Source organism: Tachysurus vachellii, chromosome 8 (assembly GCF_030014155.1).
Source record: "Tachysurus vachellii isolate PV-2020 chromosome 8, HZAU_Pvac_v1, whole genome shotgun sequence".
NCBI lineage: Eukaryota > Metazoa > Chordata > Actinopteri > Siluriformes > Bagridae > Tachysurus > Tachysurus vachellii.
The window spans coordinates 13,120,731-13,135,586 of NC_083467.1; positions in this window are offsets into that span (position 1 = coordinate 13,120,731).

The following is a 14,856-nucleotide window of genomic DNA, read 5'->3' on the forward strand; positions in this document are numbered from 1 at the left end:
AGGCTGCAAGTTACATAGGGAAAGCTGGCATGCTTCTGAGGAATTGACTGTTTAGGCAGACAAACAGACTAGCTAGTGTTTTCAGCTTGTCTCTGTGTGTGTGTCATTGTGTTTCATCAGCACAGGCCTACCCCAGACCCACAATCAGTCAATGTTGGTTCAAATAATGTATTTTATTATTTTACCAGCAGCTGTGGTGCTCAAAGTAATAAGACCATGATAAGTGTGCTAATAGTCTTTATAGCACTGTTTTTTCTTTTTTTCCCTTTCCATACTGCTTTTACATTTTCTCACTTCAGGCAATGTATGCAATTTCTTCAGTGTGTAAACACTTTTCTTTCTCAATTGGTCCCTCGGTGTCACAGTGGAAAGATACTCAGACTGAAAGCAGTTGGTTCTGCTACTATGCTAAATCACAGCTGTTGCACAAAGGACTTCAGAGTGTTCAAGGGTAGTATTTGGAAATGCGAGCATGAGATTTCATTTCAAGAAGCAAACCAAGCTTACAAAAAGATTGTAGGAATATGTTTGTTAAAGCCATTAATAATCAATTTAAGAGTTAGTTGCTTTTTATACTGAATTGTGTAATGCACCTTTATTAGGTCATGCACCTTCAACATTATTAGGAACACCTGTTATGTAATTAGCCAATCATGTGGCAGCAGCACATTGTAAAATATCATGCAGTTACAGATCAAGAGCTTTAGTTAATGTTCATGTCAAATATCAGAATAAAGAAAATGTGTGATTACTGTGACTTTGTGGCATGGTAGTTGATGGTGAGATGGGCTGGTTTGAGTTGAGTGTCAGAAACTGCTGATCTCCTCAGAGTTTTCACACTCAAAACTCTCCTGTAAGTGGATGAAGGACATCAGAGGGCTGAAGGACATCAGAGGAATGACCAGACTGCTCTGAGGTGACACGGAGTCTATATCAACTCAAATAATCACTTTTAAAAAAAGTATCTTAGAATGCACAACACATCATACCTTGAGATGGATGGACTAAAACAGCAGAAATCAGGAGCACAGACTTGGATTCCTATTCTTGTTGATAGGAGTGGAACTCAGTGTGGTTCTTTGTTGTTGTAGCCCAAAATGTAGTGTTGTGTATGTTCTGTACATTGTTAAGATGCTTTTTTTGCCCACCACAGTTGTATAAAGGGATTATTTAAGTTACTAGCTATATCCATCCTGGTGGCCCAAACAAATCTGGCCATTTTGCTTTGACCTCTCTTATCAAGAAAGTGTTTCCACCCACAGAACCGATGCAGGTCAGTGTATTTTATTTTACATCATTTTGTGTAAACACTTGAGAGTTCTGTGTGAAAATCCCAGGAGCCCAGTAGTATTTAAAATTCTCTAACCAGCCTTTCTGGCACAATTAACCATGCCAAAAACACTGGGATCACTGTTTGTCTTTATTCTAATATTTGATGTGAACATTAACTAAAGCCCAGGACCTTTATTTGCAGGATTCTTTGCACTGTCCTGTTGTTCAATCAAATATTACATTATTAGCAACTATTAAATTTTAAACCATTTAAGGCTGTCAGTTTCCTTAAGATTTCTTGTACAGTATAAAGATGATTGGTGATCGATTAAGAAATCTTTACATCATATTTATGAAACTGACTTTTTTAAATTGAAATGCACTGCATTTTTATAGTGTGAGGTGCTTTGGTGTCAGTGTGTAGTTCACATGCTAGGGAGACTGACAAGAGGCAGGACTGTGTGTCAATCGTGACAACATCACATCACTGACCTGCATTGTAGCGCTTTAAGTCTGAACTTCACCAGCTGGCTGCCTGCAGCACAGAAGAGATGTGTCATTCTACCATGGTTTGTCAAGGTACTGATGGAGCCTTTTAAGAGTGAAACTGCGGCCCAGTGAAAACACAAAGCTTGTGGTTGATGTCATTTTACAGCTGTTTGCTCAATTATGGCCTGCAATGCATAATCCATTTGCCCTCAGATTAAAACTACTCCTGCAGTGAATGCATGGGTTTTCACTGTGGTGCCAGATGCCAAGTGACCTTGCATGAGTGCTGTTTCAAAAGATTTGGCCTCACTCATCACATTGTTAGGTCATTGTGGTGATCTCTCCCCTTGTTGCTATTCGTCTATCAGTTGCCCTCTGACTCATGGCCAATTTTCCCTCTCTGGTATCACAGTAATAAACAGAAAGCTTTCACAGCTGCCTATGTTTTTCCCTTTGTCATCTTAAGAGAACTCTATGTTTAACATTCATCTTTCATCAGTAAAAACTAGGGATCTTGTATGTAGGCTTGTGGTTTTAGTCTTCAATCAGCCAACCTTTGTGTCACTGAACATTTTTGTAATTACTGGAATGTTGAGGTGCCACTGGTCACTCTGGTCTAAATGTCTTATTCTTAGATACTGTTACTTAAATACTTATTACATTACCCTTGCAGATTAGTGTATATTATCAATTTAACCCTTAAGTAAAGCAGGCACTGAATGTCAGTATAGTCAGTAATGTGCTATAGCATGGCCAATTATTAAAAGGAAATTTCCGCCATATGAAGCACTGTGTAACAAAGTTTTTTCCCCTCAGAAAGACATGCACCACATGTCCATAGCTTAAAAGAGAGCTTTGACAGGGCATGCCAGCAAGTCTTTGCCCTTAACAGGTGTTATGTATTCAGCCAAATATTACACTTAATTCTGAGTGTGAACCCAAAGACTGAAAACTGTCTATGTTCAGGGCATGGTGCATTACGAGCATATTAATGCCCCAGTCAGGAACTGCGACAAAGACATTGATATGACATTTGAAAATGGTAACTGCATTTATACTTCTCTCATTGGATCGATTCAGTCGTTGATTATGGGGCAGCTGTGAGCTTTTTTGCTCTTTGGGGGCTCTAAAAGTCGGCTCTGTTGCCTCATCTACTGTCAGGGAATTCTTTGTCTTTTTCCCCCTAACACCAACTGATTCTCAATAGAATGTCAAAGGGATGATAAGAGGCAAACTGCAGACTGTTAATGGAAATATCTTGACTAAAGATCACCACTATGGTGGAACATGTGGAGCATGCAATGACACCTCTATAGATCTGACAAATATCTTTGTACTAAATTAAATGGAAGTATCGGCTGCAACCAAATCCAAAATAAAGTTGTTGTTTTTTATTATTATTGTTTTTATTATTCTCTTTTTAACATATTTCCCCAGTGTTATGGAGCCTGTGTTTTTGTTAGGCATGACAGTGTCAGCAAGGCAATATGTGATGATACCCTCAGTGATTCTGGAGCATGTACAATATATGGAAATACTCTTTTTCAGAATATTCATAATTGCCATGCATTATTCATACAAAATCTCTGGCATTTGTACAATCACTGGATAACTTCATGTTTTCATCCTGACAGTATTTAGCAAAAGCGTAACACTTTACATGAAATACAAAGAAATTGTTTTGTTTTTGTTATCAGCAATCACTTTCTTGGTAGTAGTTTTTGGCTGGGGTAATTAGAAGGGTAGGAGGCAGGTATCAATAATTTTTTTTTTGCTAACCTTTTTGTCCTGATGATGTGCAGGTCTTCATGAGATGACAGACTGCATTGATTTTCCCGGTAGCCTTGATAGCAACAAATCAGATGCTGATGCCCAAAGTAAGGATGCTTCCTGTTATGGAATTGCACCAGTCTAGCCTGGGGTAGATAGAACTGTGGAAATAGGAAAATTGCCGTAGGAAATACATTCATGGTTGAATTTTCTTGTTGATGGATTATGTGTACGTCTTCCATTTGAGATTCTGCCTTATTGTAGTTCCCATAAACCTGAACAAAGTTACAGCGCTCACTGGTGAGTTATTAATGATGAGTGGGGAGGGGAAGATGTGCATTTAGAGTCAGTGTGCATTTCTGTGGTTTAAGAGCGTTAAGAGTAGTTAAACTCAAGGTTGTTACAGCTACACCATTAGGCTAGTTGCTGAAACTCCTGGTAATACTTTCACTCATCAGAAATGTTCTGACTAATTCTTACAAACAGCTTCTTGTTCATGTAAAGATGAAACCAGGTACTTGCAAATAATAACATCGTTATTCTATATAAATTGTTCACAGTGCAAGACAAAATGATGTTTATTCTCTTGCTTAATTTGATATAGTTCCCTGACAAAGGGTTAATGGGCCAAAACAACTCAATTAAAAAAGTCAGTATTTTTGGTTCGGATCATCAGAGTTGTGGACACTGTTAAGAACAGCATACTCTTTAAAGTGTACCATCTGGCCAGAGTACAGACAAAAGTTTTCTTTCATATTAGATCTTTATTTTTCTGAGAGATTGATGCCATTAATATCAGCCTTCAGAATGACAGATTGTCATCACTAGTTAATCAGGGTTATTAGGAGATAAATATCTGTAATTTAATCTGTACAGTAATTTCTTTTACATGCGATTTACAAATGCACATGATTAGGTAATTAGCTTAGATCTCACCAGATCACAATCCGTAGAGTTCAGAGTGTCTGGTTTCTGAAAGATTACAGCAGTTAAGGCCCCTTTTGTGCCTTTTTGTGAATGAGAATAATTTTTTGGCCAAAATTTAAAGCACCATATTATAGATATTTAGTGATATTTTTGGAAAGTCCAGTAGTCCACCTTTCCCAGTTAAAGTTCAAATGTTGCACAGGCACTGCATATAAGGGAAATAAATGCTGTATATTAAAATTCAGTAGAAAAACTATGTGCAGTTGATAAAATAAAGCCTGGTTCTGATCAGTCTTATTTAAACAACTATCAAGGATCCCTTTGTTGCTCTGCAAGCTCTCAGCCTTAGGCAAGTCCTGGTTTCAACATTCTAAAGTTATACTCCCTTATTTACAAAGTAATTTGTCGGTTAGTGTTAATTTCCTAAATGCGACATAAAAGGAGCATGTTGCAGAGAGGAGGGGAGAGAAAATTTAGAGAAGAAAATCATAAAAACAGCCGAGAATCAGGCAAATTGCTTCCATGTGTGCCCTGCTGCTGAGCCCAGCAGTGCATAGTTGTTCCTGACCCTGTGAGCAGCAACCAATTCTGTTTGAAAGGCACTGTTCTTTAATGAAGGCCTAATTTTTATTGCCACTCCATTGACTTCAAAGCAGTTCAGGTTGCCAAACATAATTCCACTGGAGGTATTTTCAGGTGCACTGCAAATAGTTCTTAAATAATTTCCCCATTAGGTGAGTTATCCTTGAGTGCTGCGCTTTTTGGAGTGAATATTTTGACTGTTTGGTCTCCAGGCCTCGCTCTGGCCCTACCCTTGGAGCTTAAAAGAGTCAAATGCCACTTAGTGGCTCTGGGACTTTTCAGCTGCCCCATCGAGGAGGCTGCAGAGTCTCCCTTGTCACTCATATGCCAAAAGGCTACAGTGAAAAGCCAGCATTAGAGGATTAGAGAATTAAAATAAATCCAACCCAAGAAGGCTAATGGTCACTGCCTTATTGCACATGACCAGACTGCCACTATGAATGGGTTCTCAAAGGAATAGCAAATTGAAAACCAACCATAAGTTTGGTACGCTTTAGGCAGGTACGTCTAAGTAGGTCCTCCCATGCCCAAGTGAAATGATCTCTGTTTGCAATGATGTCATATATGCCTGTTAGGCTTATTCTTTTATTTAATGCTTTTAAAACAGTAAAAAAAAAAGTCTGACTAACGGTAAATTAATATGTACTAAAACACAAACTATTTGTAATGTAGATTATATAAAATGTATTGAAAATAGACTGTTGTCTGTTTTACTGTAAAATACATTTTGAACTTTTTGGCTTTTTTTTTTATTGCAGTGTGATTATTTTGCCAATATCATGAAAATGTTTTTTTTTTTAAGTAAGCATACTAAAAATGCATATTTAATCTTTCACAAGATTTTGATAGTTTTGAAAGGTTTCCAGATTGAGGCAATAAAGGCTTAATTTAACACAAACTAACAATAAAATGAATAATGTCATCAAAGCACATGTGTTTCACATTCACCACATTCTAAATTAATTAAGTGTATCTTGGGCTTCCATCACTCAACTTAGTAAGCCATTAAATGAGTTTGCCTTAGTCAAATGTTTTATAGACAACTTCATAAAAATCTATAAACCTTTTGATAGGTAATAATATAGAGGAAGTGGAAGCCATATGAGCTGGAGATTTCTGGTGTAAACTTATCTATATATATAATTTTCATCTATACATTAGTGTGCCAATTACTTGATGGGTTTCTTTCCCTTTTTCCATTTTTAGTAAAATATTATTCTTTAATTACATTTTCTTTCCCACAGCAAACTACATGCTTTTTGTAGATGCCTGATTAATGGTAACCAAACACTTTTGGCAAAAGGTGCCCTGTAGTAATTGTACACATATCATGCTTAATGTGCAAACAGGCTGTAAATCATGAATCATAGCAGTGACGCCTGATTGCATTTTCATAATTGCTTATACCTGGGCCAACACTTGCTCTTTTTTGGAATCTATGCTTCTAGTTGTCTCAAATTGTCAGATTAGAATTGCCATGACTCATGTGTATGAAACCCACACAGCGATTTTGGTAGTGTTCAGTGACTGTTAAAAAATTCTTAGTCAAAATGTGTTTTGCTTCTGCCCAAATATACTAGGTCTGCTTTCAATTAGTTTTTCAGACTGTGATGTACATAACTTTTTTTAAACCTGTTATATGTAAAGAGTGTATTAAACAAAGATATGTTGTAACAAGAGGAAAGCATCCAAAGATGCTTTAACTCACATAAATTGGTTGGGTCATGAGAGGTTAGAAGACCTCCACCAGTCTTAGGTCTCCTCCACTGAAATGTGGATATCTCTCATCAGCCCCAATAAACATTACCATTTCATTCCTGATGAATGCAAACGGAAAATATCTGTAGACTCTGCGGTGCCAGTATGGGATGAAGTCCATCCACTGGATTTTAACTGAGTCCTCAGTGTATAGCATTGGACAGAGCAGCACTGTTTTAGAGAAAGATTTTGTTTGTCCATGTCAGTCTCATGTTTAATATCAGATCAATAACTCGAGACTGATGTCCTCCATGATTCATGACTACAGCTACCACAATTTCTCTGCACAAACAAATCTTAATTAATGAGTTTGTTTTGAGAAGAAAGAGAGCCCTAGGTATCTGTTAAACACACATGCAGGTCAGGTTAATGAGCTCTCTCTGTATACAGTGTGTTCTTTATAGGCTCTGTGTTGGGTCTGCGTGCCTCCTATGGGTGTCGTCAGTGTCAGCTCCTTGCTGTGTTGTCCTGGAAGGCTACTTCGGCTCCCTGGAGACCGCTGAAGCCCTTGGCGCCATTTCTTTTGAGCAGCCACAGGAAATGAGAGCTTGACCCCTACTTCAAGAGGAATTAGGGCCATCTGAGCATTTTGGGCAGTGGGAAAGCATTTATCTTTCTTGCAGCCAGTGGAATTGTTTTGTCAGACATTTGAAGTATATGGATATGCAGTTTGTTTTAAGCTCTGATCTTAATCCGTACCAGAGTAACTTGGAATGTTCCCAGATGTTCTAAGTGCTGAATTCTATGGCAAAAGCCTTATATTCTGTGTCTTAATATAAATCTTAAACACTCAGCAAAGGCAAGGAAATGGCACAAGATTGTCGCTATGTTCTTATTGCTATTATACAGTATATAAGTGCAGTGTAGGAGCCTTCATACCCCGGCCTACTTTGTTATCATAAATCATTTTCTAGAATGATATTTTGGCTCAAAGGACATTTTAAGGACCTAATTCACATATAAGAGGAAGCGCGTGTGCAGGAACGGTTTTGCTGCCTGCTTATAGGTAATCTGAAAAAGATCATTCATGTGGCAGCTGCATGAAACACTTCACTAACTAAAGTATGTCTTCCAGATTTTCTAATCTTCTCATAAATAATCCCACACAAAGACAGGCAATTAGATTACTCTCCAATGTCCTGGCATTATGTAGAAGGAAAAAAACCTTTTTGGATTTTCTTTAACTAGCCAGGCTATAGTGTAATTGCTCTCTAGTGACTTTGATACAAGTTTAAAGCTGGAAGCCCACTTCTTATTAGTGGGCCTTTTATGAGTATGAGTACAGATGAGCTAAATTTACATTGAAATCAGAGAGACTGAAATCTGTGTAACCCTTTATGGCATTAATTTCTGCAACCTTTATTATTGCCTCTGATAGATCTAAGTGTCTGATTAATTTTGGGCATGTGTGATGTTCTTAGATAATGGTATTTTTACTGATTTTTGGTAAAAATGGAACCATACATTATTCATGTATAAGTCTCCCTTGCAACACAGTATTTTTTTGAGAGTTGTTTAGAGTTTTTGATTTCAAGTGCATGTAGCTATTACTGTGTACCTCTAGTCCTTGAGGTCTGTTGTAATTTTTGTGTGTAATGATCTTCAATGTGATCTCCACTATTCCTAGACAACACATAAGTTCCATATACAAAGGTGATTTTTTTTAGCTGAAAAAGCACAAAGCAGAGGTATTATTCTAGAGAAAAGCATGCCTACTCAAACCCATGTCTTTGTTTCTTCTTCCACCAACTAAAGATGACTGTGTAAGGAGCTTTTCCCCTAGTGAGAGAAATTGCATCGACCTCTTATATCTATTGCTTCCATATGCAAGCAGTTATCTTTCTTGCAAATGGAAATGAGTTCCAAAATTGCAACAAATGGGTCCATGCCACTGAATGCAGATGTTCCCCCTTTTCGCACAGAGTACACATGCCTGATCAAATTAACTTTAAGCCCTCTGTCGACAGAACAGACATCCCTTTTAAAGCTTCCACTTGCCCCAATTTGTTTGGAGTTGAGCCTAGGTGCATCTCAAGGTGCAGTAAATAAGTTTTGATCGTATTAAACACCTGGCGAACAATCTTACCACAGGGCCTTGGTTGGGGATCCTTACATCCAGCAGCCCACCAAGTTCACCCCCTTTCTCACTATAGCTGGGTAAAAGCACAGGGTTTGAAGAAAACCACCTGTCGGTAAAACAGGAGAGGGATGAAAGCAGTCAGCTGGGTGGAAAGAGGCCATGGGGAACCAAACAGGTGCTTCCTCCACTCAGAAGTGGGAATGCATAGCTGTAATATATGGAAATGGACACAGGAACCCTCTCATGTTAGCTGTTCTCAGCACAAAATAAAATGGGGATGCTTTATAAAACAACCCTGAAGATGATTTGCTAAATTGGTTAAATGTTGTTCAAAGCTCCATGTGTATTAATGCCCTCCATTAAACCAAGTCACTTGCTAACAGAGGAGACAAAATGGTCCTTAGATTGTAGAATTTACCTCACAGGGATTCTTTAATAAAGTTACTTGATTTTATTTCACATTGCTTTGAAGAAGTAAATCAAATCAGGTCACCATATAGTGGATTGTGAACTTAAGTGTAATCCTCGTTAAATTATAATATCAGTTCTCACCTGCATCCAAATGAGACGTTAACCCCTTTCCTACTAAAGGCATCACTCATCCTGATGACCTTCTACACAGGAAGTGTCTGCTCTTTTTCTAGTTCACCAGAGTTGCAACACAGAGCTCAACCCTAAAATGCCCTTAAACCAGATCTAACGGCATGTAAGCCTATCATTTATAAACCTGTCAGCCTAATACTCACACGCAAAGGTTATATACATGTAGAAACCATGCAGAATTGGAACATACAGGTGCTAACTTATTTCACTTTGGGTTTTCCTGCCTGTGGTAATGAAGAGCAGGTGAGCACTGCAGCTTTAATCAGGCCTGGAGTGGCCAGCATGGAGATTTGCAGCGTGCTGAAAGGCAAGCCAGCCACATGGGGTTCATTAGGGGGTTAGAGTAAAATCAGTTAGGAACAATTGTTTTCCCATTCCCCTTGCTCAAGTGAAATAACTTACACACCTATTGAAAGACGACTGACTCTTAATCCATCAGTTCTGTACTAAAAAGCTCAAACTTGAGACAGGAACTGTCTTTGAAGGCAGTACTTATATTTCATGTGACTCTCATGTTGGCTTTTGGGCCCTTTGTTTACACAACTTGTCTCAGATAGTAAGTTAATGTCGGTGCAAATGTTTGTGTATGACCTTAAATGTGTTGCTTTAAGGCTATATTTGTGCAAAAGTTTACATTACTATTGAATATGTTTGGGTAAGGTGTGTGATTCATTGTAACCATCAAAGAATCAGCTTTTCAATATGCCTCCAGGTGGAAAGAAAATGAGAAAGCCTTAACAATCAGTGCATAATTTATGTATTTCCTTGCACAAAAGCACATTATTGCAAATTCCTGCATTTAGATTATATTTAAAAAGAAGTTTATTTCACTCATAAGTAATACTGTATGTCTGTAATGTTACAGCACTAAATGGCAGTTCACCCCTCTCTAAATATTTTAGTGTTAATGACTAATGAATTGTTGGAACTCACTTAGGCAGGTATTAAACATCAGCATAAATTCACATTTGATGGATAGCGGAATCACTATCAATATGAGACCTAATACATCATGTTGCTGTTCAACAAATCAGTGCTGTTTGTGGTGGTTGATCATCTTTGGTAAACATATGGAGTCCATGAGGCAAACTAAACTCATAAACACAGTGGCTTAATTCTATTTGACTTCTTTATACCTTGTTTCTTTATAACCTGTCTGAATATATGGCTCTGCTAAATGTGTTACTTAAGTGTCAACATTGCTGAAGTTACTCTTGTTTACTCATTTGGGAAAGCCATGAAAGATTTACATGCACTGCTGAAAGAAAGTGGAAATCTAAAGTTATTTATAAATTCAACAGGGTTTAAATTAAAAAAAAGGAAGGAAAAAAGAAGAAACTACTGCCTTTCTTCATATTCACTTGCAAAATTATGTGTTTCCTCAATTCCCCCTACCTCTGCAAGGTCACTCCTTTCCTCCCCAGCTCCCACAGTTGCATACCAAATAGTCTCTGGGCATTCCTGTTTACTTCCATAGACATAACACAACCCACACCTCACCATGCCTTTGCATGTTTTTGCATTCACCAGATGAGCTTTTAAAACACTGTTGAACTTGTAATTGGATGTTTGCAATTTTTGCAAAACTTGCTGCACACCTTAGCAGTGAACTTTTTAAGGTGAACGAGGAGGGGAAAAGTGCATAATTCCATGATAATAAAGCCCACGAAGAGATATTAAATTTAATCTAGTCGGCCATAGCACAGAGTGAACTTTGGAAGGTCATTGGCAAGTAAATGGGAGGCATCATTTCGCATAAAACTCCCCACCTGATTTGTGACAACACCCCTTAGCATGTCTCACTGCTGACAAGTGGGCATCAGCTCCTATTACCGCTGCCCACGTCACAGGTGTCAGGCAGCTTTTCAAACCAGCAGGCTTGCCGGGCCAAATGAAAGCCGGTGACAGAGACGTTTACTGTCATAGGACAGACTGGTGCTCTGTGGGACCCAGACCCATTAGAACTAAGAAAACGGTGCAAGGGGAATCGTGAAGGGAGAAAAAGACACTTTATTATTGTATCATTTGTGTAGTCTCTCAAGAAGCCCAAGGACAATTAAGCTCCGTATTTTCTCTGCCCTACAGGCCTGGGCTTGGGCACTTAAGCCATTTCAGAGACCTTCTGCACCTGTAAAATTGCTGCAGTTCTCTGAATTATGGAGGGGTGGTGCAGGAGTGTGAAAATACTCCTGCCTTTAACCTCTGACCTTGGCAGAGTTTCAGAGTGTTTAAAATGGCTGCAGTGGAAGATACAGCTCTATTTATGATAATAGATAGAAGTACGGGTGAGGGTAAATGGTTGTCATGTGGATGTCTCTACAGATTTGACTGAAAGTAATGTGGGCAGTGGGCAAACAAACCAGTTTCTATGTCTTCTGTATAGACCAATCACAGAAAGTGTTCATCATTAGATTACATGAAACACAGTTCATACCCCATTGATTTTTTAGTCGTCAGTCTCTAAACCTCTTTCTTATTCCCAGATGAACTGTGTGGGTTATATATAATCTGAGAATGCCTGTGCGCTACCAGTAGGTGCAGCTGTAGTTCAACACAGGAGCAGGGAAGCAAATGGGCCCCATCACCAACATATGAGCTCACTAAATCTCTGCAGTGGCAGACTATACAGCATTTAGTCTGATTATAAATTGCTTCCCTCATAAACCTGAACACAGACTCATTTGAACATGATCAAAACCACACACATGTGGCACACACAATGCCAACGGTGCTTGATTAGCCAATCATAGATAAATAGGTTGCACTAAATAATTGCACAGCTTTATTTAGGAGGAGTGTTCACAATGTAGTATGTGGATGTGAGATCTGTTTGGATGTTTTGGACTTGTTTTGTGTCTGTATCCAAGGTGAAGTTAACATGTGTCTGGGTAATGTTTGTTGTGTCTTCTGAGAATCTATTAGGGACCAAAACTAAAATAAGGCTGGAATCTAGGCAGTGTTGAATTGTTTTTGGGTTTGCAGGGGTACAGTCCAGTGGGTCTGGACCCACATCATAGAAATTATATATCCATTCATAATTTATACCACACAGTAATAAATATTGTCCTCTTTGTGTCTTAGGTGCAATAACACTTACTAACCAAAAATCTAAAAAAAAAACAATAATAGTATTTTTACAGTAGTTAATTTGATACAATTCGATGTAAAATGTTGGGTTGCAGTGTTTAGAGTCGACACACCATTAAACCCAAACATACCTTACAAAACTGTAACACTGCTTTAAGGGAACTTTTGTATGAAAAGTCACTTTGGCGTATGTGTGTGATTATATTACTCGATTGTGCAGTAGTAGATGGCTTTCTGTGCTGTGTGTCAGGTGTAATGTGTGCGACTTGCACTCTTGCTCTTTGGGTCAGTGAGAGGAAGTTGTGCAGAGGCCCACCAGGCCATCTGCAGCTGCACTTCCTGTGAGTTGCGTCTGCTGTGCCCCAGTCCTGTGCTTCTGTGAACACAGCCAGCCGCCTGGAGCTAGCAGGAGTGGGCCTAACTTCACACATGATTAATACCCCCATCACTTTCTAAATGCCTGCCTGACTTCCCAGACCAGGCCAGTGTTTGCCTTTCAGAAATTTCGCTCCATTTATGAGGGTGAAGATTTCTCACTAGCACAAAAAAAGAAACATTCTTTAATTTGATAATTAGACAGCGGCGTTTTTGTTAGGAGAAAGGAAATGATTGGCCTCATTAGCGATCATTAACTTGGCTTAACATAGCAACTTCTTGATCTTCTTAATTGTATTATTTTCATTATACTGTCATGTTTTAAGCACTTTCTTTTTCTACAATTTTCTACAATATTATTTAAAGCTATCAAAATCAGCTTTTCTTGAGATATTCAGATGGTTAGCTTACATGTACATTTCCCAAGGCAACCATTAATTTTCCTTATACCTTTAAATGAAAGCCATTTCTTATATCCACACTCTCATCCTTTCTCAGGTGAATTTACATTTTGCTGAGAGCAGTTAGATTTCACTGCTTTGATGAATTCTGTCTATTTGGGTGCATACATACTTTTTTAAAAGGCTTTAACTTGGGATGAAGTTTAAAGAACTTTTATTATACTATTGTGTAATAACTTTACATATTAGATAACAAAAAAAACACTTAAGAAGTTTTCTACTTTCACAAGCATTACAGTGATCGGTATTAGGCACAATTTCACTGCAGAATTAAGGAGCACTAAATACCGATGGGTTACACAAAATAAGAATACAGGAGATTTTGCCTTGTCATAATGTTGGTAATTAAGTTCTCTAGGAGAAAATTACTTTTATGAAACATTATTGCTTGTAAATTAAAGCTATTATTTTTTGTACTGAGGACCCTACTATAAATAAAAGTTCTGTGTAATATGTTATGTCTTTCTTACATCATTCTACTTTGCCATATAGCTACAGGCTTTCTAACTATTTGCCTTCTCATTAGTTGCCTTTAACAGACCAAGTTAATGTTTGTTTGCAAGTTTTATTTTCCAATTCCTTATTATTTTCAATTACTTTCCATTGTTATAATTGGTACAAACTTGGCCAAAATTATGAATAAATTATATCTAAAAATGAAAAATAAAATATTATTTGTGTCTTTACACATCCTATAAACAAAAAGCACAAAGAGATCATCTGTCCTGTGCAAATGTACCCACTTGCATATGTTGTTTCTGAAAAAGAATTGTGGAAAATAATATGCACAGTTGAGCATCACTACAGATATCTGCCCTCTAATGAGCATGTTGTCGTGTTAGATGTTTTTTTTAACCCAGAGAAGATCCATTGTAATTCACTGTAGCACTTAAAGGAGCAGCTATTTGCACCCTGAAGCCACTTCATTTTGCCCTGCTGTGACTCTGAGCCCCTGAGGAGAGCCTTAGACTGCCATAGTGAGGAGAGTAAACACGACTTTGTGCATAGAGCCACCTGCTGATGGAGGCCTGGCCTTTGTGTGGCTGTCTGCATAGGGTGAGTGGATTCAATTTTCTATATCCCTTAGGACCAAAGCCTTCAGGGGGGACAAGCTGTCCCATATTTGACCATCAGACGTAGGACTGGGCCAGGGGTAGAGGGCAGGGGCAAAGACACTTTGTCACTGTGGAGTTCAGTCTAGAACCTGGGGCTGTATTATAGAAAATTCCTATCTTAACTACTAAGAAAAGATCTGACAAGTGCAGGATTTTAAAAATACCCTTTTTTTCTTCATTTTTTTATAGAAGGAAATCCTAGTTTATTTTGGTATAACATATTTCTTAACCAGTTCAAAATTGCTGAAAGTTCAGAAATACTAAACTTTTCAATAACCAGATGGCATTCCCGTTAACTAGGTAAGGAATAACACACAATGTAATGTGCTGTTATTGG